This window comes from Ochotona curzoniae, unplaced genomic scaffold (genome assembly GCF_017591425.1).
Source record: "Ochotona curzoniae isolate NIBS_2020 unplaced genomic scaffold, NIBS_Ocur_1.0 scaffold_4505, whole genome shotgun sequence".
Lineage (NCBI taxonomy): Eukaryota > Metazoa > Chordata > Mammalia > Lagomorpha > Ochotonidae > Ochotona > Ochotona curzoniae.
Window position 1 is genome coordinate 9,906,992 of NW_024467118.1, and position 25,009 is coordinate 9,932,000.

Sequence of the window (25,009 nt, forward strand, 5' to 3'; positions counted from 1 at the left end):
CCTGGAGAAATTCAGAAAAAGCTCCTGACTCTTGACTTCATTGGATCACTGCTGTTTCTCTCCTTCTCTCTCTGTTAATCTCAACTTCTAAATAAATAAATCTTTAAAAACAAAACCAAAATATAGCAGATGAGAAGATCCACTTGTTGAAGATGTAAGAGATAAGAAATGAAAACTAGGACCTCTTCAGTTTGGGGAAGTTAGAAATTTTCATTTTATGCTTCAATTCATCTTAGGGGTGCTCTTTTTGAACTCTAGTTTTTTGAGAATTGCAGCCAGCCTCTTCAAAGTTATGAAAGTCAAGGGTTTGCTTTGGGTCAGGATATGATATATCATAAATCTTCCACTCTGTTTATTTGTCAAATTTGTTGGAAGTCTTACTCCTGGACAAGGACCAGGATTTGTTTATCCTAGGCTCTGTTCACATACATCTCCTTTCTTCTGTATAGTTCGTGAATAACTGAAAACGTTCAACAGTATTTTCATAAAAGAGAAATGGATTAACTAGCCTGCTGTTTTGCAAATGCCTGCCATGGGATTCTCAAGCCACTTTTGCAGAACGCATAATTACCCAGCATCAACTTTGAGCAACCTGAAATAAAAGCACATTTCCTTTACTCATTTCCATTTCCTTGCAGTGTTTAGGAAATAGCTACTAACCATGAAGCTCAGGGATAATCACACAGTCGAATAATAAAAGTCCAAAATAATAACATTTGTGAGACTAGGGTTCTTTATGCTGACTCCAGTGACATGTTCCAAAATACGGGATTCCTGGTGTAGACACCCCATGTAGGATGAATGCCCCACTAACCTGCAGACACATGTGGGTAACCAGCTTAGTTTATAGCAGGTGAACTCATGCAGCAACAACAACAAGAAAAGCTAATTCCAGATTCCAGAATAGCTAAGACATGCCATCTGTTGTCCAAAGTTTTTATCTTTCATAGCTCATTTGGACCATTTTCTATATAATGGAGAGACATTTTCTATAATATTATTTTTTTAAATTAAGTTATGGAAAACCTCTTCTGATCTAAATTCTCACACTGCTTGCATATCTGTTATCTTTTAGATGATTCATCCCATCTTAAAATTCTATAACCCACTTTATTTTGTTAAATAACCGTAGCTAATATTTCAGCATGTGAAGTTTTCTTTTTGTGCCTTTTCTGTTTGACTCTCACTCTTTAGCCTGCACTGTAGTTGTCACCTTTGGCAGGAGCAGAGGTCTTAAAAATGTAGACCTTGGGGAAGTTCAAGCTTAACCTGTAAATAGTGAAAATGAATTTGAATTCTAGCCTTGAGCCCTGGTTTCCTGACTCTAGGATTATTTTTTGTTTGTTTACATAAACATTTTTCAAAAAGTTTAAAAGGCTACCTGCAACCATACTTATCAAAGTCAGCTGGATACTAGCAAACTGCAGAAGCAAATGCCACCAATATTTTGTTATGTTTTAAAATGATTATTTATTTCTTTATTTATTATTGGAAAGGCAGCTATACAGAGAGAAGGAAATAAAGTCTTCCATCCACTGGTTAACTCCCTAAGTGGTTGCAACAACTGGAGCTGAGCTGATCCAATGTCAGGAGCCTGGATTTTCTTTGTGGCCTCCTACATGGGTGTAGGGTTCCAAGCCTTTGGGCCATCTGCTTTCCCAGGTCACAAGCAGGGAGCTGACAAGGAAATGGAGCATCCGGGACACAAACTAGAGCCCATATGGGATCCCAGCATGTGAAAGGCCAGGATTTAGCCACTTAGGCTACTGCACCAGGCCCTATTTTATTTATTTTCTAAAGAGGAGAGAGAGAGAGAGAGAGAGAGAGAGAGAGAGAGAGAGAGAGAGAGAGAGAATATCAGTCACTGCTTCTCCAAATGCAACAACAGTGAGCCATGAACTCAAGTCTCCCATGTGAATGGCGAAGATTCAAACACTCAGCCCTGCCTCCTAGGGTTCCCATCATCAGGAAGCTAGAATTAAAGGTGCACCAAGGGCATGAATCTAAGCATCCTATACAAAATGTGGACAACCCAAGTAACAGCTTGACCACAGCACAAAAAGCCCACCCCATCCCTTCGATCTTACTGAATCAACACCTCTGGCTACTGATGTAGTCTCTAATTCATTTTGTTTCTGTTCATAACTGATCTACCTCTGCATCTGTCATGTTTTTAAAGATATAATCCTTAAATTAAACATATTGACCTTGTTAAATATTTATCCAATAAACCAGGTGATATATATTTACTGAATTCCTAAGATGTGTCACACACAGATGTGTGTGTGTAGAGACAGATGAGTAAGACATTATACTTGACATCCTAGCTTAAGACATCCTAGCTTAACCTGTCACTGGGGAAATTAGCCATCAGACCAAATAGTTTTACCATTGGATGTGGACACCTGAGAGACATTCAAATTGAGATTCATGACTCAATTCTCTTTTAAAAAGTCTGTTAAAGGAACAAAAGGGAATAGCTTGTATTCAAAACACAGTTTCAAGGAAGGAAAGCTTGGACATTTTGAGATAACGGTTATTGAAAACCTGAGTTCAAAGATGAGAGGTGCAATAACCAATTAGAACCCTCCCTGTATATCCAACTACCTGCCCACCTTTTCAGCCCCTACTGCTCCCACTTATAAAGAACTCACCCTGTGAGCAGGTGAAGGAATTTGCAACAGACTATGATCAAAAGCAGAATGAGAAAGCAGAGAAAACCATCATATAGGGAGATCATTAATTGGAGGTCTTATCTCTTCAATGCATTTAGAATGTGTGAGCAGCGGTGTTGTGAATCGACTTTCATGCACTGCTATTGTTGGTGAGAAGCTTGCTGTGTGTGGGAGGTGCTGAGTGAATTGCCAAAGTGTTGTAAGAACACCAGCAATCAGAAAGTCACTGGGCTCTGAAAAGCCCAGAATTGAGTGAAGGTGCAAAAGCCTGAAGGCTAAAGTGAATTGGGACTTTTCGCTGAAACGGAGCTTGAAGCAGAAGACCTGTAATCAGTAATAAAGGGGAGGGAAGAGAAAGGCAGGGCAGAGGGGATTGGAAAAAAGCTTGCCAAGGTCCCATTTCATCAATCAAATTTATACTCTGAGGGGGACAAAGGCTACCTGGGCCTACGGTAAAGGGTTCTATAATGTTTTCAAAACCTGTAAAGAAAAAAAATGCTTGTTAGGAACCCAACACATACAATGAGGGGAAATAAAAAGTTGTTTGCTGTCATGCACATGTCTAGACAGACACAAGAACACATGGAAACAGAAGATCAGGTTTGTCGTCTGTCTCTGTGACTGTGATCTTACCCAACTCAGCCCAATATTGGCCATTCTGACGCATGCCTGCCACCGCTGCTTCTGGTTCCTCTGTCTGGGATGTCCTTTATTTTTTCCCCCCAGCTTGGTGAGTAGGGAACTATATGTTATGTTCTTGCTGTTTAGTGTCTGTGGCCTTGGCAATGATGTCCTGAGTGTACTGTGAAACTCTGTGCTTAAGGACACTTTCTTAGATTTATGTCCCAAGATGGTAATGCACAGAGTTATATGAACTAACAGGTAGTTAGGGCCAGGACCTCTTGACATAAGAAAAGGGATATTCCTTGTAACACTTACTTTTATCCCAAGGTCTCTAGTTTCATGATGAGAATATTAAGGAAGCAATTAAGTCTCTTTAAGAGGATGCACAATGTGAGTTTAGCTGCAGAACTTGGGTGGAGGGAGCTTCCAGCAACGTGGATGCTGCTGGGGGTACCTGAGCCAGGTCAGTCTCAATGCCTCGGACCCTGGCCACAACCACCGTTGCCACGTAGAGAGCAAGTCCTGGGCTTTGGGCAAGCAGTGTACCAGGTAGTGCCGTGCTCCACCTTCTGGCCACCCAGTGGTGAGCTCTAGGGTCTTTGGGGCATGTAATTGCTGCCTAGGGACATCCATGGATAAGGCCAATATGCATGTAGGTGAGGGATGAATCCTGTGTGACTCCTAGCAATGGGGTCAATGTGCTTGCAGGTAAGTGAAGGGACTGAGACTTGTGGAGGGGAGAGACTATAAAATCTATTTGAACCAGCCCACATGGGAGTCCTGGGATAGGCTGTTATCACAGAATACCGCTGACAGCCAAAAGCCAGCCCACACAAAATCTATGTCTGGGGGCCTGTCTGGCAGGACTAGATCGGAACAGGGAATGGGTCACATTAGGCAGGGTCCTAACACCAGCCAGGTCTAGACGTAGATTCTGTGGGGAATAAGTGGGCCCAACCCTGTGGAATTACAAGTCTCGGTTGTTAGCTTAAGAGTTGAGGTGGTGATGGTGTGAGCTAGGAGTGATCGTAGAACCCGCCGATACTCATGGGTGCTGGGGCTGGTAACAGGCTGGGCAGGTCCAGGCTGCAGCACCTATGTGTGAATCCTAAAACAGGGTGTGAGGCAGGCTGAGCTACAACATCCTTCAGCTCATACAAAGGCCAAGATGGAGTGGCAGGCTATGCTGGGCAAGGGCCTAGCATCTGCTGGAGTATGTGAGATCTAGGTCAGAAAGTGGGCCAAGTGGGGGAACCTGGGAAACTCTCCTATTGGGATCATAGCTCCTGCTGATGGTGAGTTCCAGGCCTGGGTGTTGGGCAATCTGACAGGGTAACTCCAACTGTTGGCTAATGTGTTGGCTGGTTTTGGAGGGGGGCAGACCGGACAAGGCTGAGCAAACCATAGCTCACCAGCAAGAACAGAAATCAGGCTGCAGTACAGGTTATGCCAAGCTAGGCTCTTACATCTACTGGTTTGCATGAGCCAGGGATGGGAATAGACTGAGCAGGGCCAGGTTCTATCACCTACTAGCGAGAACTGGGAAGGGGACAGGCTATGTCAGGCCAGGCTATAGCATCTAAGGCAAAGGCCAAGACAGATGAGGGGCTATGCCAAGCTGGGTCAGAGCCACCACTGGCACGCACAGGGTCTATAGCTGGGAACAGGCCTGGTTGGGGAGCTAAGGAGAAACCATGGCTGAGTTGGGGTTCCCACTGGTGAGTGTGGGGGGCCAGAGTGGGAGCTGCAGTCTGGTCTGGATATGGCTTCAGTGTCCCTTGTCACAAATGTGGACTGGGAATGGGTACACCAGAGTGGGCAGATTCCAGCACCAACTGGTGCTCTAGAGGAGCAGAGTAACTGTAGGATAGGTTAGGCTAGGTCTCTCCCCCTACTGAGCTATGTGTGAGCTGTGTCTAAGTGTGGACCAGGTTTGGCTGGACTGAAACAACCAATAGTAAGAACCAGAATGGGCTGAAGGACAGTCAAGGAAGGACACTGTTCCTGCCAGAACAGGAGGTGGATTAAGTAGGGCTGGCACATAGACCCACTGGTGTGCACAAAATCTGACATTGAGAGAGGTTCTGATGGAGGAGCTTGGGAAACTCCTCTGTTAGGACATAGTCCCTACAGGTGAGTGCAAGCACCACGATAGGGAGCAGCCCAGACCAGGCCAGGGAAAGGTACCCACTGGCATTCATTTGGCACAGGTGGGAGGCAGACCAGGCTGAACCAGTTCACATAATCCACTGGTGAATCCAACCACCAGAACAGAGTGTGGGTTGGGCCAGATATACATTATACCAATACACATTATGGCTGGGACTGGGGGCTGGGCTGTAACTCTTACCAACAAGAGCTGGAATTGGGGGTGGGCAGGGCCTGGTCAGTCTACAGCACCCAGTGGCAAATGTGGGGTGAGAAGGGCCATGCCAGACTGTGTCACAGCACCCAACCAGCACATGTGAAAACTGGGAGCAGAGGGGACAGCACTGGTAGGGAGAATGTGGAGGGCATCCCTGCTGGACCACCAGTCCCACTGAAGAGCATGAGTTGGAATGGGGGCTAACAGCACCTGTGGTCATCATGTGAGCTAGATCAGGGAAAAGCCAGGCTGGGCTGATTGCCTGGTGCAAACATAAATCAGAGTGGGTGAGGGTTGGTTGGGCTTTGCTGCAGTGTGGAGATTTATTAATTGTGGAGATCTTCCCCCAAAAAAACAGATTATAGTGCCCTAGGACTCCAAATCTCAAATGTTCTCAGTGGACTGAGAATGCAGCAGGGAGCAGGCTCCCAGCTGGGATTGCGGATAATCCTTGCTGGCTGACATATCTAGGGAGGGGTGAGGTGTCTTCATTATTTCCCTCTTCCTTTAGTGATTGTGGCCTAAATAATCATTTAGCAATTCAGAACAGTTGAATTATGAAACCAATTGAGCAGTGCCCTTGGAGCATGTCCCACATAGGGGCCCCAGAGATGGTTGGGAGGATGGGTGTGGCTTCTCCATTTGTCCCCTTCCCACAGACACAGGAAGGATAAAAGAATGTGGAAACAATGGTCTTACTCACTTTCCTTGACCCTTGAAGCTTAATCAACTATGGAAAGATCATCAAAATAGATCAAACAATGAATGAATAAATAAGGTGCACAATGCTTGTTTCTTTTCAAAAGGTGCATTTACCAAGTTCAAAGTGCCAATTCCACTCTTTCTACTTCCTTCTTTTCTCATGAGAATAACAACTAATAGGACACTAGGTAGGGTCCATATTGGAATATGAATGCACTTTCTTCTGGGTTCCCAATCATATCATGAGCTGTCAAGGAAGTAGGAATGCTTTTGAGCTTTCAGTTTATTGTGAGAATAAAAAGAAGATGTTCATCATACACTTCTGATGGCTTTTTCAATTGAGCAAGCTGGACAGGATTGCTATTTGAAAAATTTTGTCCCCACCTTAATTGATAGCTGCCTTCTCTGCCTTCTACTGTTCTTCCGCCCCCCCCCCCCAAATGTGCCTAAAAGAGTCTACTGTGACCAGAATTGGGAGTTTTCTCCTCTAGGAACTGTCCTCCTAATTGTTGCAGCAGGAGATTTTTTTTCCTACTTAATCTTGCTTTGGTCACTCGTTTGTCTGTATGGAAAGTTTTCATGTCAGACAAGAGCAGAGGTAGCTTGCATCCTTTGCACCTTATTTCCCTGTGTTAGTAACAAAACGCCTGGTGCAAAATAGGTCTTGAGTGAATGGATAAGCAGTAGAAGAAGTCATCTAGAGCAGAATCAGACAGCCCAGGCACACTGGCGTGTTGTCCAGCTGTTTCCTCTTTGCAAGGGGAAGAAGGATGTTAGCAGAAAAACTCAGTGGATTCTTTCCTTGGTTTGATACAGAAATAAAAAGCAGGGAACCGGCTGCACACAGTGAAGTTTATTTGAGAAGTGACCAGGTGAGTGGGAAGAGGAAATGGGATAGCATCTCCTGAGAATGAGCCTGGAGCTGAGCGCCTCTTGAAGGAGAGAGGGAGACATCAAAGGTTTTTGTTTTGGAAGGGTTTTGGGATTTGAAGGGTTCCCTCACCTGTCCTTGTTGGACAGGAAACTACAGGTAAGAGGTTCTGCACTGGCAGTCTCCTAACCTGTTAGGAGAAATGGCTAGGCAAGCCTGATGCCACTCACCTGATGGAGTGGCAAACATTTCAGTGGGCTTGGATGGTCTCAGACCCTCTCTTGGAATCCCACATCCTACTTTTGTAGGGGGTAAAGGGCAAAGATGACTTTTAGCTACTTTCTGATGAAGCAGGGTATCCTTCAAGTAAAGGGGCCCCTGGAGGTGTGGGATCCACAGAGTGATGGTCTGGGTCATCCAGTGCGCTGTAGGATTTTAGTAATATATTATGGTTTCTCTCAATAGATGCCAACAGCATCTAGACAGTTAAGAAAACTCAGACATAACTAAAAACTTCGTATGTGTGTGAGTGTGTAAAAGAGAGAGAGAAGAAATTACTCCATGGTAATAATCAGTGATTCCCAGTATAGATAAATATAAATTTCATGTTTTGTGAAAAAAAATGCCAGTGAACGATGACTAGCAGTTACAGAAAAATACATTGATTTCAGATTATTTAAAGACTGACTTCATTGATGCAAGCTATCATTCCAGGTTCTTAGAGAATCAGTTTTTATATAGGCAGACAAAGGAGCTAATAAATAGTGTGAGAATACTCCTGCAAAAATTGTGTGGGTAATATTCATAGAAACATCCCAGCTCAGAGCCAATCTCATGGTAGCATTTTATTCAATGCTTCTTTCTCTGATTCAGTCACAGAATTGATTGTCAAATGATCACTGAAAAATTGGAACGAATTTAGTCAAATGAGAACAAGTGGTTTATTTAGCAGAGGTTGTTTTCTCTCTCTCACTCTCTCTGAAAGGTAAGACTTTTTGGCTACTTGATTGAACTCTTTGTTGGGGGCTGCTTTGTTGACATAGAGAGTTCCTTAGGTTTCTCTCCTGCTGGGGAAACACTAAATTACATCCCAGCAGCTTAAGCCCCCCTGCAGTGAATCACGCAGTGGTTGACTTTAGAGTTCACTGGGGGTGACGTTTTGGGCTCTGAGAGGTCAGATTTTTCTCCACCAAGCAGGACAAACATAAATTTATAATGGTGGGCTTCTAAGCAGGTCCTCTGGCTTCCACCCCATACGCTCCTCCCCTTGTTTCTTTGAAAGATAGTGTAGGGATTATCCCTGGTGGCCACAAGCAGACAAAGTTTCTGGGCAAGTAGATTTTTTTTTCTTTTTTTAGCTTTTAGAATCAGGGTATTCATGGCTGAGCAAAAAGTAAATTCACTCTCTTTATTGTAGTTCACAAATAAAGAAGCAATAAGAAGCTCTGTGTGTCCATCCCCTGGCATGGAGAACAATAAAAATCAAGCGTTTGTAAAAACAACAACAACAACAAAAAAAACATCCTGTCAGAAAAGCATGGCTGACGTCTTGGAAAGAACTCACAAATTGAGTGGTATGGGGAAGTGCAGAGGTCATACACTTTAAATACAGGTAAACTGCAGATAGAACAATTTATGAAATGAGATTTGCAAGAACAAACAATTTGTATTGCACACCATGGCTAGGAGACTGCTGTAGGCAAGAGGGGCCTGCAGATAAGTTGTAGAATACCTGGGATTATTATTATTGCTTTCATTCAGTAAGATTTATTCTTTTATTTGTACTTGGATTGAATTGTTTGGTCCTAGCTATTCTTCTAAAGCTACTAGACTGCCTTCCAGATAATTGGTTTGTAGTACCTTGACACGAGGAAAACAAGATTTTGACTAAATTTTTGCTTTTGTACCAGTTAAATATTTGTTCTTCAGGTACCCTCCACCAGAGCCTATGTCCCTTTGTTAAATAAGCATTCATGGAATGCCTGTAGTAAATTAGAATCTGTAATAAGTAATGTACATGTGCAGTCATAAAAGAGCAGGATCTTGCCTGCAATTGTGTAGAAGAGTCTGCCTGGACAGCTACACCCCAACCTAAGACGGAATGACAGAATCACTGAGCCTTCAGCACTCAGGGAAGTCCAACGCACAGCGCCACTGGTCTTATACGTGTGCCCAACTCCTTCCTCATGTTCATGAGGCTCTTTCCCCACGAAGGCCCCTCCGTGTTCTCTCACATGCAGAAAATGTGTTTCTTATCATGTCTATTCACATCATTCATGCTCCTGACTCAGTGTCACCTCCAAAAAGACATTCTTCATTGTTTAATGTTAAGTTGATTTTCTTGTATTATCTTTTCTTTCTTTATGGAATTCTCCACTGAAATTATACTTTTAGACTTCTTTAATTCCATTAGATTATTGGTCTAAGAATATGCCTCTTTGATGAAAAAGATATTTTTTTTAAGTGAGTGGGGAAGGAAGAGATAGATAGATAGATAGTTTCCATTCATATTTGTTTCACAAATGTCTACCATGGCTGAGACTGGGCCAAGCCAAAGCTGGGATTGGTTAACAGTTCTCACACACATGTGACAGTGATCTAACTGCTTGATCCATCACTGCTGGCCCCCAGTGTGCGCCATTAGTAAGAATCTGGAACAGAACATGGCACTGGGACTCTAACTCAGGTATGCTGATATGAGAAGCAGCTGTCTCAACCAGTTATGTAAGTGGTAGGCTCAGTAGTTACCCCCAATACTCTTTGAGAAGAGGGATGGATAAAGTAATTTTATTTTCCCTTATAAGTCCTGCCAACTCTTTAATTTCTTTTTTTCAAGAATAAGGATGTTGTTATTGAGCAGCAATTTTTATGTCCTCCTCATTTACACATCAGATGAAGCTGTGATACAAGTATATTTTTAAATTTCATTTCATTTTATGGCACAGTTTCATAGGCTTTAGGATTCCTCCAACCCCTCCCATGCCCTCCCGCCATGTGGATTCCTCCAGCTTGCTGCAGTATTACAGTTCAAATCCAGTCGTAATTCCTTCATTGTAAGCATGTACCATACATAGCGTCCAGCATCTTATTGTCCAGATTCAACAGTTTCTTGGTGAGACCATCTCTGGTCTGAAAGCAGAGCTGGCAGAATATCATCCCCTCCAATGAAAAGCCATAACATAATATCAACAACAATTTACAACACTATGGAGTTAATTGACATGGTATTGAGTGACTAATGTGTTAGAAAATGCAAGTTCTTAACCACATCATTGATATTTCATTTTTAGTTTATACAAAACTGGTTATTATACACCTTAAAATGGCTATAGGGTACTATTCAGCTGTCTCGTGTCTATTTTCATTTTTTTATATTTAGAAGTTTATAGTATTGAAGCATAATTTTTATTGAAATTGGCAAATTTTAGGATGGTTCAAACTTGCTTAAAACTCTAACATAGGCATATGTCAACAGTTGAGGTGCAGAACAGTTTTAGGAGGGGTGTGCAGAGAAATCTTCAATACCTTAGTGAGGAGTAACTAATCTTTGTGTCCTACCTAGTAAGGTATATGAGAGTCCAAGCTGACCATTTCCTGTCTATTTCAAAACTTTCCTTTTTGGTCTCTATCTAATTTATATTTGGGGGGAGGGGCTCCAGAATGACCCTGATGGTCATTGCAAGAGAGGGTGGGTATCCAAAGTTGGAACCAAGTAAGGACCAGAGAAAGCTCCTCTCCCGAGTCCCGAAGGGAGTTTACTGTTCTTGTGTTTCTGAGGACTGCTCAGGGCTCCCGGCGTTCGTTCCGATGACATTAGATCCTGTGAGGAAGGATGGGGCATCTTCCATCCCATGTGGTAGATCCAGATGGAGGTGGGTGACCTCAGAGTTATTGGCCTACAATATCCATTGGTGCCCATACTGATAGTACTTGGTGAGGATACAGGAGTCTCCAGGGCTGAGGTATAAGCCTCCTCCTGTCCACCTGCTCCACTCTGGGCCCCACCCCCCAGCCTTGCTCTGTGCATATGACCTCCGTTAAGAGGTTGTCAGGATCACTTTGATCTCCCTGTATGTCTTTATAGTTTTGCTGATGTGTAATGCTGATTGGAGTCGGTTTTCTGTAAGTTACCTGTTATATTCTTGATAGGTTATACTTAACGTCTTCCTCACACATTCTAAGGAGGTAGAAGCAGAGAAATCAACTCTTTAATTTCTGCATCTAATGTTTTAATGTTTTGGGTCTCTTGTTTCACATTACCTGTGTTAATACCAGATAAAAATATTAGACTTACGATAATATCTTGCATTTCACACACTTCACATATTCTGCAGCAGACTCTTTATTCACTATTAATTCTTTGCCTCACCAGAGTTAATTCTTTTATTACAAATCACAGGCTTGCAATGTAGTGTCTAGCCAATTTCCACTAATGTCTTCTTCCTATTCACTTTATGTATTATTGAATTCTCTGAGTGAATTATTTAGCTCTGCACAGCTTTTTTTGGGATGTGATTTGCATGAGACACGTTGTACAAACTAAAAGAATATGATATTAAAAAATCTGTAATTACAGGAAAGAAACATCTCCAGGGGATTCACTTCACTATATATAATGGCTGTGAACAAGTTACAAGTTCTAACGTGACAGTAACATGAAGCAAACAAACAAAAATTACATATGCAGATTTGACTTGTATTTAAGCAGATAAAATATACTTAGGTCCCTACTGGGCTTTTTCATTTGTTTGAAGCTTTTTCCCCCTTTTGTTTGCAAAGATAAGTAACAGAATTTTCCCCTTAATTCATAATTATAACAATTTTACGGCATAGGTATTATTATCTCCATTCCACAGTTTAATTCAAATTTATCTATTATAGTAAGTCTGAGAACTTAGGTATGAGTTAAAATCTTTCTGATTTTAAAGTCTCTGGCTTTTCCTTAGATGTCTTTCTGTGTGTGTATGTTAAGCATGTAGACTGGGTTTAGTGTGGGTGGGTGGACAGAATATTGCCATCGATTCTTGTGACAGAGATGAACAAAGAGTGCTCGTTTAACTTCATCAACTTGAAAGATGAGGTCTCTCACACACACACACACACACACACACACACTGGTGGGGGGAGAGAGAGGAGGTGGTCTGTGTTGTTTTTAAAGAAAATGGGTATGTATATATCTTAGCAGACTTTGCTCTTGTCTTGGGAAACATGGTCAAAGGATTTTGAGAAAGCTCTTCTCCGGAGAGAAATGAAGTTGAACACATGTGAGAGACAGGTTCCACAGAGATAAGAAATAAACTGATTTCGAAAAGATGGCTGTATGTGTTTGGTAGGAGTGAGACTATCATGAAACAGAGAGATGGACAAGATGAAGGGGTAAAATTCATGTCTCGTGGACCGTTGGAAAGACTGACGTGGGATGGACATTATCTCCCACACACACAGATACATCCACAGTGGCAGTACTCTCCTGAGAATTGCTGAGCTCTCTATGAATCTATATCACTAGGAAACTGCACATTTGAATCTTAAATCGGAGTGTATTCTTTGGAGAACCGATACTGAAGTCACTATATGGAGCCAATTACTTAAGTTATCACCTACTACCTCCCAGGATGTGCACTGATAGGAAGCTGGAATCAAAATGGTGCTGAGCCCTGAACTCAGGCACTGCAGGGTGGGATGTGAGCTCCTCAACACAGTTTCTTGTTATGTAGTCAAATGCCTGTCTCTACGTGTTGCTCTGGACCAATATTAATGATTTCTCACCATTTATTCATCTCTATCACATCATATCTATTCATACATGTTTTCATGAAATTTTATCATCCTCTCTGTATTTCCATCTCTCTGAACCTCTTCCTTTCAAATAGAAAACATCTTAAAATTGCTTTGTTTTATCTCATTTTTTTTGTAATCAATACTGTATAAAGCCCCTGGATCAAAGCAGATGTAGTCAAAAGGGACAAACTCTCTCTGATCATTTCTCACACAAGTTACCAAACATTGTCAGCATGATAAAATGCGTGTTCTCAAAAAAGATGACGGCTAAGAATTCTTAAATTTTTACTCACATTTGTAGATATTGTTTAAATAATTTTTAGTAAAATAGTTAGTCGTTGCAACAGCTCTGGTGCTTGTTGATTTTAATACCACATAAGTAAAGCTGAAGTTACTTTCATGCTGGTCAATAGCTTCATTGAGATATGAATTGCAGTAACAATGGCCCCCAGCCCATGGTTTCAACCAACCCACCTTGAGAGTGATTCTCATTAATCCACACAGACATTATGAACATGAAACCCTTAATCAAGACACCATAAATTGTAAGAAATCCAGCTCTACTCCTGTATATCAGTTACTTAAACTCCCTAGGTTCAGTTTATTAGAATACAAAATAGGATTTGGATTTAATGACAAGAGTTTGGAGCTGATAAGTGTTAGGTGTCCTTTTCCAAATTAAGGGCATGTCCTTCCCTCCTGGGTTTTCTCAGAGTTTGCATCATTATGTTGATGAATATGTTCAGGTTTTGTTTTTGTGTCAACAAACATGATCTTATGCTTCCCCTTTGAATGGTTCATAACATGAGGCCCACACTATCCACTCCTCAGTTAATTCAGGTATCATAACTTACTATTTTATTTCATTTCACTGTGCTCAACACATCATCTTCTTTATTTTTCTTAGATACTTGATGTTCACTCTAGATTTCTCCCAGGACATACACATCACTAACATCTTCAATTCTTTCAGATCTTTTGTTAGATCTCTACCTAATAAACCACACCTGAACCATTCTGTTACATAATGTAACATGAGCCAGAAACTACTGATGTCCTTTAATCTCTCCCATTTTATTAATATATGTAGCATCTAATTTGCTTTTCATTGCTTTTGATTGAACATTTTCAAACCCATTCTGAGTCTCTCACTCTTACTCTCTCTTGCTCTCTTCCACAAAAATAAACTCATAATGGTAAAGATTTTCAATTGTTTGTGTTTTGATATATCCCACATTACTAGAAGAAATTATATTAGATGTTATATCTATGTTAATAGAATGAACATCTCATCAAAATAATGCATACTTGCTTATTCTGCTTTCTCATTGCTTGCTGAATTTTCACTATTAAAGGTGAATTGACTCATGTAAAGAAGTGGAGAATGGCACATATCCTTTCAGAGAATGGAAAGAGAAGCATTGTTTACGTGTGTGTGTGTTTGTGTATCTATGTGACACAAACAGACAGAAAACTACTATCATTGACCAATTCCTTAGAGAAGTATGAGATAAAGAATCTGTCTTCAGATTTCAAAATAATCAGGATTTTGGAGTGCAGTGATGCTTGTTTTTGGTTTGTTTTTGTAATATACTGTAGTAGAAGAAATAGATGGTATTTGGGGCAAACTAAATCCTCAGATATTTACTGCTGTCTTTGCTTGAATATGACATTTTTAAGAAGCATTTTAATGTGACTAAGAGTCTCAAATGACCAGATATGTGACTCAATTTGAAATTTCCTGCACAAGTGAATTTAAAGTCTGATACAAGCTAACTCTTTCAGGTTGCTTTCTCAGCCATTCCAATTTCAGAACCTCTTGTTTACATTGTCTTTTACTACCGAAAGTTTTCAGTAACCACACAGGATGTAACTCCTCGAAATGTGCATGAAGAAGGCATCTGAGTAGGTCACAGCATTGTTTATATTAAAGAGAATTCCGTCAGTGAGTAAAGATAACTTTTTGTTTGATAAGTTTATTGATAACAATTGCAGAGAGCAAAGAGTACAAATAAAAGCAAATATGACGTTTTATAAAGAATGGAAAACATTTTCAGAAGGAAAGTTACTTAATCTATTACATTTCTCATATACATCTAATATTTTTGCCTGAAAAGTAAAATTCCATACAGTGAATTTCATGCATTGAATTCCAAAGAGTGAATAAAATACCAGTTGTGTTTCTGTTAGATCAATAACTATTATCACCTGTGAATTTGTCTCATTTATCTAATAAGCAAGTTATATTTTTATTATTGAAGACTAAATATATTATTTAATTGGAAGAGAGACGTTTTATCCTATATAGGCGTTAACACTAACTTCTCAGTTATGTAAGGCATCTCATTCAGTGTCATTCAGCCAGTATAAGATCAGGGACAGTCACACTAATCTAGAATTATTTATCAGTGCTTATCCCCTACATTAGCAAAAAGATATCTTCCAGGATACTTGAATTTTCTTCCAAGCTATGAACTGACACACATCAAAGTGTTGTAAGGGTGAGTACTAGAAATTCAACCAGGCTCATTAATACAAAAAGCTCTTTGTATGATCTTAGTGTAAATACAGGATCCCAAGCAACAAAATGAGGAAAGTCATTCACTGATTTTTTTTTATTCTCATAATTAACAAAGATGTGGGATTAATAACAGAAGTCAGTCAGTAAAATGTAGAAGTCAAATGGATATTTAAACCAACATTTATTACTGGAAGGTTAATTTCCATAGCCAAAATGATGAAATTGAGGAATAGGCATTGTAATGCAGTGGATTAAGTGGCTGGCCATCCCATACCAGAGTGCAAGTTTTAGTCCTGACTGAATGAATAAATGGATTGCTATTCCCAAGTTTTCTGGATCTAAATATTTTATTTCCTGTCACTTACTTGCAAAAATCATACAATGAATCTGTAGATTTATCTCAAACTGTTATTTCAGATAACTTAAAAGATTTCAGTTAACTTAAAACTGAGTGTTTTTTTTAAATATTTATTTTTATTGAAAAGTCAGATATACAGAAGGAGAGACAGAGCAAAGATATTCCTTCTGCTGATTCACTCCCCAAGTGACTTCACTTGATCTTAGCCAAAAGGCCGAGAAGCGATCCCAAATGACTACGATGGCAAGAGCTCAGCTGATCAGGAGCCAGGAACTTCTTCCAGATCTCTGACTCAGGTGCTAGGATCCCAAGGTTTTGAGTCCACAGGCAAGGAACTGAATGGGAAGTGAGGTCACAGAGTTAGAACCAGCAACCATATGAATGTGCAAGGTGAGGACACAACTATAGTCCCGGAATTAAATTTTAAAATATTATTTTTTTTATTGGAAAGGCAGATTTACAGAGAGAAGGAGAGACAGAGAAAATGGTCTTCCATCCCCTGATTCACTCCCTAAATGGTTGCAATGGCTTGAGCTCAGCCAATCTGAAGATAGGTGCCTGGAGCTTCTTCTGAGTCCCCTAGGTGGGTGTAGAATTTCTAGAACTTGGTTCATTCTCTGCTGCTTTCCCAGGCCATTAGCAGAGCTGGATCAAGGTGGAATAGCTGGGACATGAACTGGTGCCCTTATAGATGCAAATGCTTGCAGGTGAAGGATTAGCTAGTTGAGGCATTATGTAGCCCTTGAGTTAATTTTTTTTTTTACCAACAATATATTCCAGAGGAAAATTAGTTTCAATGTAGAAAATAAAAGGGAACAGGAAGCCTACTATTCTTAAAGTATGAGAAATTAATCAATTAAGGAGAAATATGGCAACCATGGTATCAACCAAAATAAAGCAAAATCTTATCAATAAATCCCTCCACTCATGGTCATAGACAACTTCAGAATTCCAGTTCAACCATGTGGCGTTCTGTGCATTGATTTCTGCTACCTAACTAGGGAACTTGGACAAGTCACCTTACTTCTCTGAATCACTGTGTTATCCCTTCTTTGAAAACAAAAAAAGATTTATTTATTTATTTTGAAAGAGTTACCCAAAGATAGGAACACAGAGAGAGAGAGAGAGAGAGAGAGAGAGAGAGAGAGAAAGAGAGAGAGATCCTTGTCCTTTGGTTCACTTTGGTTCCCTTCCCACCTAGATGGCCAGAAGGACCAGGCTGGACCAGACCAAAGCCAGGAGTGAGAAGTTTCTTCTGGGTCTCTTACGTAGGTGGTAGGGACCCAAACATTTGGTCCACCTTCTGCTGTTTTTATTAGGATATTAATAGGGAATTGAATAGGAACTGGAGCAACCAGGATTTGAACTTCTACTCATATAGGATACTCATGTTACAGTCTTAACATATTATACCACAATGCTGGCCCTGTGTCATTATCTTTGATATGACTACTATTGTCAGCTTCAATTTATTTTATGAATTGGACTAATTACACATAATTGCACATTAAACTTGAAAGTCCTACATTATTCTTAATTACATTATCACTCACTCTTAAAGATCTTCTTTCAAAGTTTGTCAACATGGTCATCAGTCTAAAGTTGTTGAAACCAAAATTTATTTTGCCAGACAATAGGCCAAAGGGTGAGCAGAATTTATTAGTAGGACATCCTTTAGTTGTTTTTGCTACTGACCACCAAAGCTCTTATTTTTATACCTTCATCAATTAATAAGAACATTCTATTTCTCTGCAAGTATGAATGTGAATAAGTCATATTCCCTTTAAGAATTAAGAAAGTCTACAGAATATCACAGAAGTGAGAAAGTGGATATTGAGTTGCAGCAATTCTATATAAATTTCTGACAGATGGTGGTAGAAGGGATGACATGTAAAACTGAAAAGTCAGGCTTGGTAATTAATTTTTGTCTTACTAACAGCGGATTGTATTAGCAAAAATTTGGGGTTCGCATTTTGGATGAATCACTAATCTCCTAATGGGAACGAAATAATAGAAATAACATAGGAAGACATCATGGGTTTGTAAAATTCCAAGACGGTGGGAGAGGAGGATCTACACTATGATGGCAGCAGTGGAGATGGAAGAAGATGGTACATATTTAAGAAATGCTTACTTGATGTGCGGTTTGCAGCACTTATGTATGACTGAATTTAAAACATGAGTGTAAAAGAAGAAATGCTGATATGTTTAGTAAAAATGAGGTTAGATTTTGTAACAAACACTACATTTCTGTAGTTTCATAAAATGACCTTCTCAAACAGTGAAGGTCTCAAACAAGTGAGTGTCTTTCCAAATGTACCTTGCATGGTTTGGTCATACCCTAAACGTTGGAAATCCTTTATACCCAGTTGCCTAAAGTGGATAGAGGGGAACGAATGTTTCCTGGGAATTCCAGATTGAAAGCTACACATAGAAATGTACTTCAATAAATTCATGGCGAATGAAATTGAAAGAAATATATTTAAGTGCCCAAAATGGTAACTCATGCATAACTCTCATGATATATATTTTCCATGAATTATTGGACACAATATATATATATATATGATTTCAAAATATGTTACAGGAAAACAAATCATCTTTTAAAAATATTTGTTTATTTGAGAAGCAGAAATGCACACACACACATACATACAGAGACACACACGCACTGAAAAAAGAGAAAACGAGAGAGAGATGGGGAGAGAGAGAGATGCTGCCTGCTGGTTCATTTCCAAACACCCACAATGGCAGGACTAACCTAAGCTAGAGCCATTAGCTGGAAACTCAATCTAGCCCATATGAATGCCAGTTGCCACTGGAGTCTTTGTACACCGGATGGTGGAGTCAGGGGCTGGTACCAGGATTCAAATTAAAGGGCTCTAAATGTTGGGTGTGTGTATCCTAACTGGAGTCTAGCTCTACACTTTCAGATTTAGCTTTGAGTTTTGCTTTGCACAAACTTTTTTGAAGCCCCCGCCTAAAGTTCTCATTTCCAACCTGGTCAATGTGAAGGCACAGAATGGCAAGGCTGAGGATGTGACCCAGGGCTTGCTTTGACACTTGCCTGAAGCTTGTTGCTGAGATTCTGTGCACTCTTGGATACACTCACCTGGGTTTAGAAATGAAGAAAGCACAGAAACTTGTGCTAAATTGAAAAAAACAAAAATGAAATCAAGGAAATGTGATTGAATCATGCATCCAGGTAAACCAGGGAGGAATCAGCTTCAGGTTTCTCTGAGAGACTAGAGGGATTCCAGTATGCAGTAGCCAAGAGTACTAGTGTCACTCCCTAATAAAACACAGAAAATAAGAACAGTGTGGGAGGATGTTTTGAACACATGTGATATAGAAGAACCTTAGTGTGTAGCTCTGAAATTTGATTTTCTTTCTTTTTTTCAATGTAGGAGAATATTTAGAGACAGGGTGATCACTGTTGGCATTACCCCAGCCATAAAATATGTTGGTGTTAAAAACAAAATGATGGAAAAAATAAATGTGCTCATTTCTCTTTAATGAAAGTGGAGAGGCACTGTGATAAAATGAGGGAATTAGGGAAACATAAAGGGAACAGTTTAGATCAACGCTGGGAATTTGATCTGGCAAGGCTGTATGGTGAAGGTTATTTTCCATATCTGTATTAGTGTGTGTGTGTTTCTGTGCGCGTGCTCAAGCGCTTCAATCTATAAAACAAACAAACAAACAAAAAACCACCTACTTTTATAAAGGGAAAAGTTTGATTTAGGTTTGGAGGTTTACATCCAAGGTCAGGGGGTACTTGTTTTTTGACCAGCGAAGAGGCTGGCAGTGGTAGAGCAGCCTAACTCACGGTGGGGTGGCAGGAAGCTGGCAGGCTAAACTCAGGGTTCCCTAGCCAATCCTTGGAAAGCAATATGTGTGTGAAGGCACAATGCAATCAGCTAATGCCCTTCCCCCTGGCTTACCTCTTCAGCAACAGCACTGAACTAAATTTCTACCCTTTTAGGATCAACTGAAGATTTTTGTGTTTTGGGTTTTTATTGTCAGCCCGAGTCTGGAGGCATATTCTACTCAAACCATATTCAGTGAAATTGAAATGAGGCCACTGTCATTGAATCACTACATCTTTAAATTTTACTTACATGGGAACTTAAATTCTGATAGATTTTAAATCATCATGATTTTAACATATTTAAGCAATAATAATCAGCAGCAATGACAAATACTTCTGGGGGACTTCTTGTAAGCCAAGAAACCTGGTTCAAGGCACTCTTAAGTGTACTAGTCACAGTTACTCTGCGAAGCTAAAATATTACTATTTTTTAAAAGATTTATTTTTATTTTTTTTTTATTGGAAAGGCGGATATACAGAGAGGAGAGACAGAGAGGAAGATCTTCCGTCCAATGATTCACTCCTTAAGTGAGCACAACGGCCGATGTTATGCCAAACCGAAGCCAGGAGCCTCTTCCGGGTCTCCCACATGGGTGCAGGGTCCCAAAGCTTTGGGCCGTCCTCGACTGCTTTCCCGGGCCACAGGCAGGGAGCTGGATGGGAAGCGGGGCTGCCGGGGATAGAACCGGCACCCATATGGGATCCTGAGCATGCAAGGCGATGACCTTAACCACTTGTGCCACCGCGCTGGGCCCCTATTTTTTTATAAGATCTATTCTTGCCCATTAGAAAACATTTAGTCCATTGTAGAAAAATTTAGTCCATTTGTAGACAAATAGATACTTCCATTGAAATGATGTCAAGAGCAATGACAACTAGTACGAGAACTTGGAATGAAGCAGGAAGGAAAAACAGAAATCACCCATTGAAGGAATTGGAGAGGTTAAAAAGAAAATTAAAATGTTTTGCATTCCATTTGAAGGCCATTTGAAGGCCACTGACAATACTAAGATGTCCACCTGAGAGGCGCTGTCCTCTCCCTTCTTGCCTCTGCTGCAGGTGGCCCTGATTCACCTGTTCAAAGCTGGCAAGTGGCTGCCATGGTCTGACTGCCCTTCCTTCAGAGCAGGCCAGCCTGCCTGCAGCTGAGCTCGGCACATTGCCATGTTTCATTAAGTTTGGATAATGATTAACTAAATTATTCCTTCTCAAACCTAATGAGCCATGAGGTGATACATGCATGCATTTATTTTTGTGAAATTGGGAGTTATTGCAATTAATGTAACAAAACATATCTCAGCATTTGTTCCTTCTTCACTTTGGATTTCCATTTTTATCTCTTTGTGTTACGATGTTTATCTCAGTTTATGCAATACAATGTTTCCAAACATTGAGATTCTCACCTTGCCTTTTCTAACAATGTGAAAGCGATTCGGGTGTATAGTAATTGCTTGGTCATGGTAATGTGTGACTGTGTGTGCTTAAATCTGCATAGACACAGCTTAAAAGTACTGAAAATCACAACTTTGCCTTACTCATCTATTGGGGCATGCTCAGCTCTGGATTCAAGTGTCAGTGGCTGGAAAAAACAGATGCTAATTTTTCCCCTCAGGAGATTATTCAGATAGGCAGAGAAAGTTGTCTTTCCTTGGTCATGATAGAATCTTGTCAGCTGAGATCCTGGATTCTTCCATTCCAGCTAGCAGCAGAAGAAACAGTATGTGGAGGGCAGCATTCTGGCATAGGTGGTACAACCATAGCCTGTGATACAGGCATCCCATGTGGTTACCAGTTTGTGTTCCAATTGCTCTTCTTCTTCTTCTTCTTTTTAAAAATATTTATTTTTTATTGGAAAGGCAGATTTACAGAGAGAAGAGACAGAGCTGAGCCAGGGGCTTCTTTCAGGTTTCCCACACAGGTGCATGGTCAACAGCTGGTACGAATTAGAAGAACAACTACACAAGTACAGCATGCGTGGGTGACAAATAGAAAACACAAAAGTCTGTTGGGTAAAATGATACCACTGTGTAAGACATGAGCCAGCGATGAATTCACTATCTTATTTTTAATAAACACTATTTATTAGGAAAGAGTTACAGAGTAAGAATGAGAGAGGAACTCTTCCATCAGTTAGTTTCGTCCCGGATGCCCTGATTGCCTCTCTTAGTTAGGAGCTAAGAGCTTCATCTATATCTCATGTGGGAAATGATATACAAAACTTCTAAACACGTGAGCCAGTTTCACTGCTTTTCCCAGGACTTTAGCAGGCAGCTGCTTCCTGTCTCACTTTCCTCAAATGTGTTAATTATATCAATTATTTTCTTTTTAATATTTATTTATTTTGGAAAGTCAGGTTTACAGAGAGAAGGAAAGACAGCAATTTCTTCCCTCCACTAGTTCACCTTCCAAGTGCCCACAAAGGCCGGATCTGAGCCAATCTGAAGCCAGGAGTATCTTCTGGGTCTCCTTCGTGGGTGCGGGGTCCCAAGGTTTTCGGCTGTCCTCTACGGCTTTCTCAGGCCACAAGCGGGGAGCTGGGAAGTGGAGCAGAGGAGACAAGAATCAGAGCCCACATGGCATCCCAGGGCATGTAAGGCAAAGACTTTAGCCATCAGGCTGCCACACTTGGCCCTAATTATATTATTTCTACACAAAATTGATACCACCCCCAAATCCCTAATATAAAAATTTTTAGTTATTTCTCATTATAGTTTTGTATTTTAGACTTACCTCAGCCTGGATTCAATGTGTTTTCCCCTATAACACCAATATGCTTTGTTTAAACTTAAATGATATAGAATATACTGTGGCTCGGTGATTTCTCCAAATTCACATTTATTATCATTTTTTATTTTTTCCCAAATGAATTATCATGAATCTAATGTCTTAAAACTACTTAGTGTATGATCTTATTGTCCTGGCTGTTCGAGGTTTAAATGAATATCACTGGGCTAAATTCAAGATGTTGGTCTCCATTTCTGTCCGAAGGCTCCTAGGAAACCTATAGGTACAAAAGATTACATTTTCTGGTCAGTCCAGCTTACTGTGACCACCCACCTTTCTTAGTCCATTGCCCCCTTCGTCTCTCAAATGTCTGTAATTGCTTCAAGCTGACCTTGCCTCTGTGCTTTTATCTCTCTGTCTGACTTTGCCCTGTGAAGACATTATACCCTCCTCCCCAATAATCTTCCTGTTTTACCTGAGTGATTAGTTATTCTACTTGCACCTGCAGGTCTTTTCCCTTTACCTGAGACATCCTGGGACGAGGATGTGGACATCTTTGCAGGTTGTTCATCTCTGTACAGATTACGTCCTGCTGATACTACTCTTTCTTCTCTTACTCCACTCTTGGAATTTCCAAATTTTCTTCTTCCTATATCTGGGGAAGGGAAGGCAGATAAGGGGAGAGCCACACCCAGCCTCCCACTGCCTCAGTACCCCGGAATGGGGAACTGCCTCCCCATGTCATCCCAGGGTCCCTGATTTGGAACATACTGCAAAGGTTCTGTTAAAGTGGCTTAGATAGTTCTGAAATGGTGTTTATCGCACCAATCCAAGGATGAGGAAATCCTTCCAAGGTCCATTGGCTGACATAGTCCATGTTAGAGTTTCCATTGCCCTGAAATTTGCTGTCAAGCTTGGCTGGGGTAGTTAGCCAATTTATTTTGTCCTCTTTCTTTTGCTATGGTATCAGATACCCTCTGCAGGCTCCAATGGACTGCCATATCCCCCATGTGCATCTGGGTATGCCATCTACTGCTCCATTTAAGTCACTGAGGATATCCAGTTCTTACACATGCACTCCAAGCTCTGGCCACAGACCCTACAATTTTCTCCATGGTTAGAGTTCTGAATCCAGCGGTTCAGTTTGGGATATATCCTCAAAGAAATCTCTTCTGAAGTGATCCCAGACCTGAGTTTTATGTGTGCCTGCCGATATGTAGTCCGGCTCTGTCTGTCACCCATTATCAGCCTACACGCACTGGTGGTTGCAATTACTTGGTCAGTTCTGTCTTTATCATCATCCCTTATGTGAACCAATGAATGCTGCAGCCCAGTCCAACCCTGCCCACCACAGACTTGGTCCTCAGGTACTCCGGTGGAAGCTGCAGTCTAGTCTGAGTGACCCCCAATAACCCTTACTAGGTCCACACCCAACCCTGGTTCCTGTGTTTGCAGTATGTGCAGCAGCAGACTGGTCCAGTCTGTCCCACATCCCATTTAGCTCTCCTACCCATGAATGAGCATCAAAGCCTAGCTCAACCCAACCTACCCCACTATTCAGCCCACCGCTTGTCTAGTTAGGCTGGCCCCCAGACCTCATTCATTGACTTCACTTCCAATCCATCTCTCTGCCTATAGTCTGGGAAATCAATGGAGGGCGGCTCAAGTCCTTGGGAAAGCACAGGAAGTTCCTGGCTTCAGATATGCCCCCTTCTAGTTACTGTGTCCATTTGGGTGGAAGATCTCTCTCTGCCTTTCTTTCTGCCTGTTTCTTTCTCTCCCTTTCCCTCGGTAACATGTCTTTTAAATAAGAAGGAATAAAACTTTATTTAAAAGTGGAGAGCTATACATATATTTAAATGAGTGCATCTTTTCTTATTACTCAGGGAAAATACCTTTTGCTAGAGACTAAAGTAGAACTTTATTTTGAAATAGCACATATAATTGAATTTCTGGTCCTGCCAGTTTTCCCACTTGTATAAGAGAAATCTGTCATATGTTCCTTTTTCTATCCCAAGTAGAAGTGATATTTATATGCAGGAAAGTATTACTGAAAATAAAGGATTTTTGAGTGATAAAGCTCAAGTATTTATTGAATTTCTACTATATTGCCTGGTTTACATTATTTTTTATCATAGGCCTCATAAAATGATTGACTTCAATACAAAGTAAAAAAAATTAAGCAAAAATAAAGAAAGTAGATCTGGAATATAATCATGAGGTGGAATTTCAGTGTTAAAAGTGAGCAAAGGTGATCTGATTCTTAAAAGGAGGAACCTGCTATTTTAGCACGACAATTTCAGAGTGTATCGACAGGCCTCCCCTTGTCTTCCCCACTGCAATGTAGGGAAATGCTCTCCAAGGTTTCATTTTGGAAAATGATGACTTGTTTGTAGCTTGCTCTATCTATACGAGTAAAGAAAAGGTTCCTAGTTAAGCTGAAACATCACCCTGCTTTTGACCCAACGTGGGACTTCCAGAACCTCCCAATGTATCTCTCTTTATATAAATAAACAG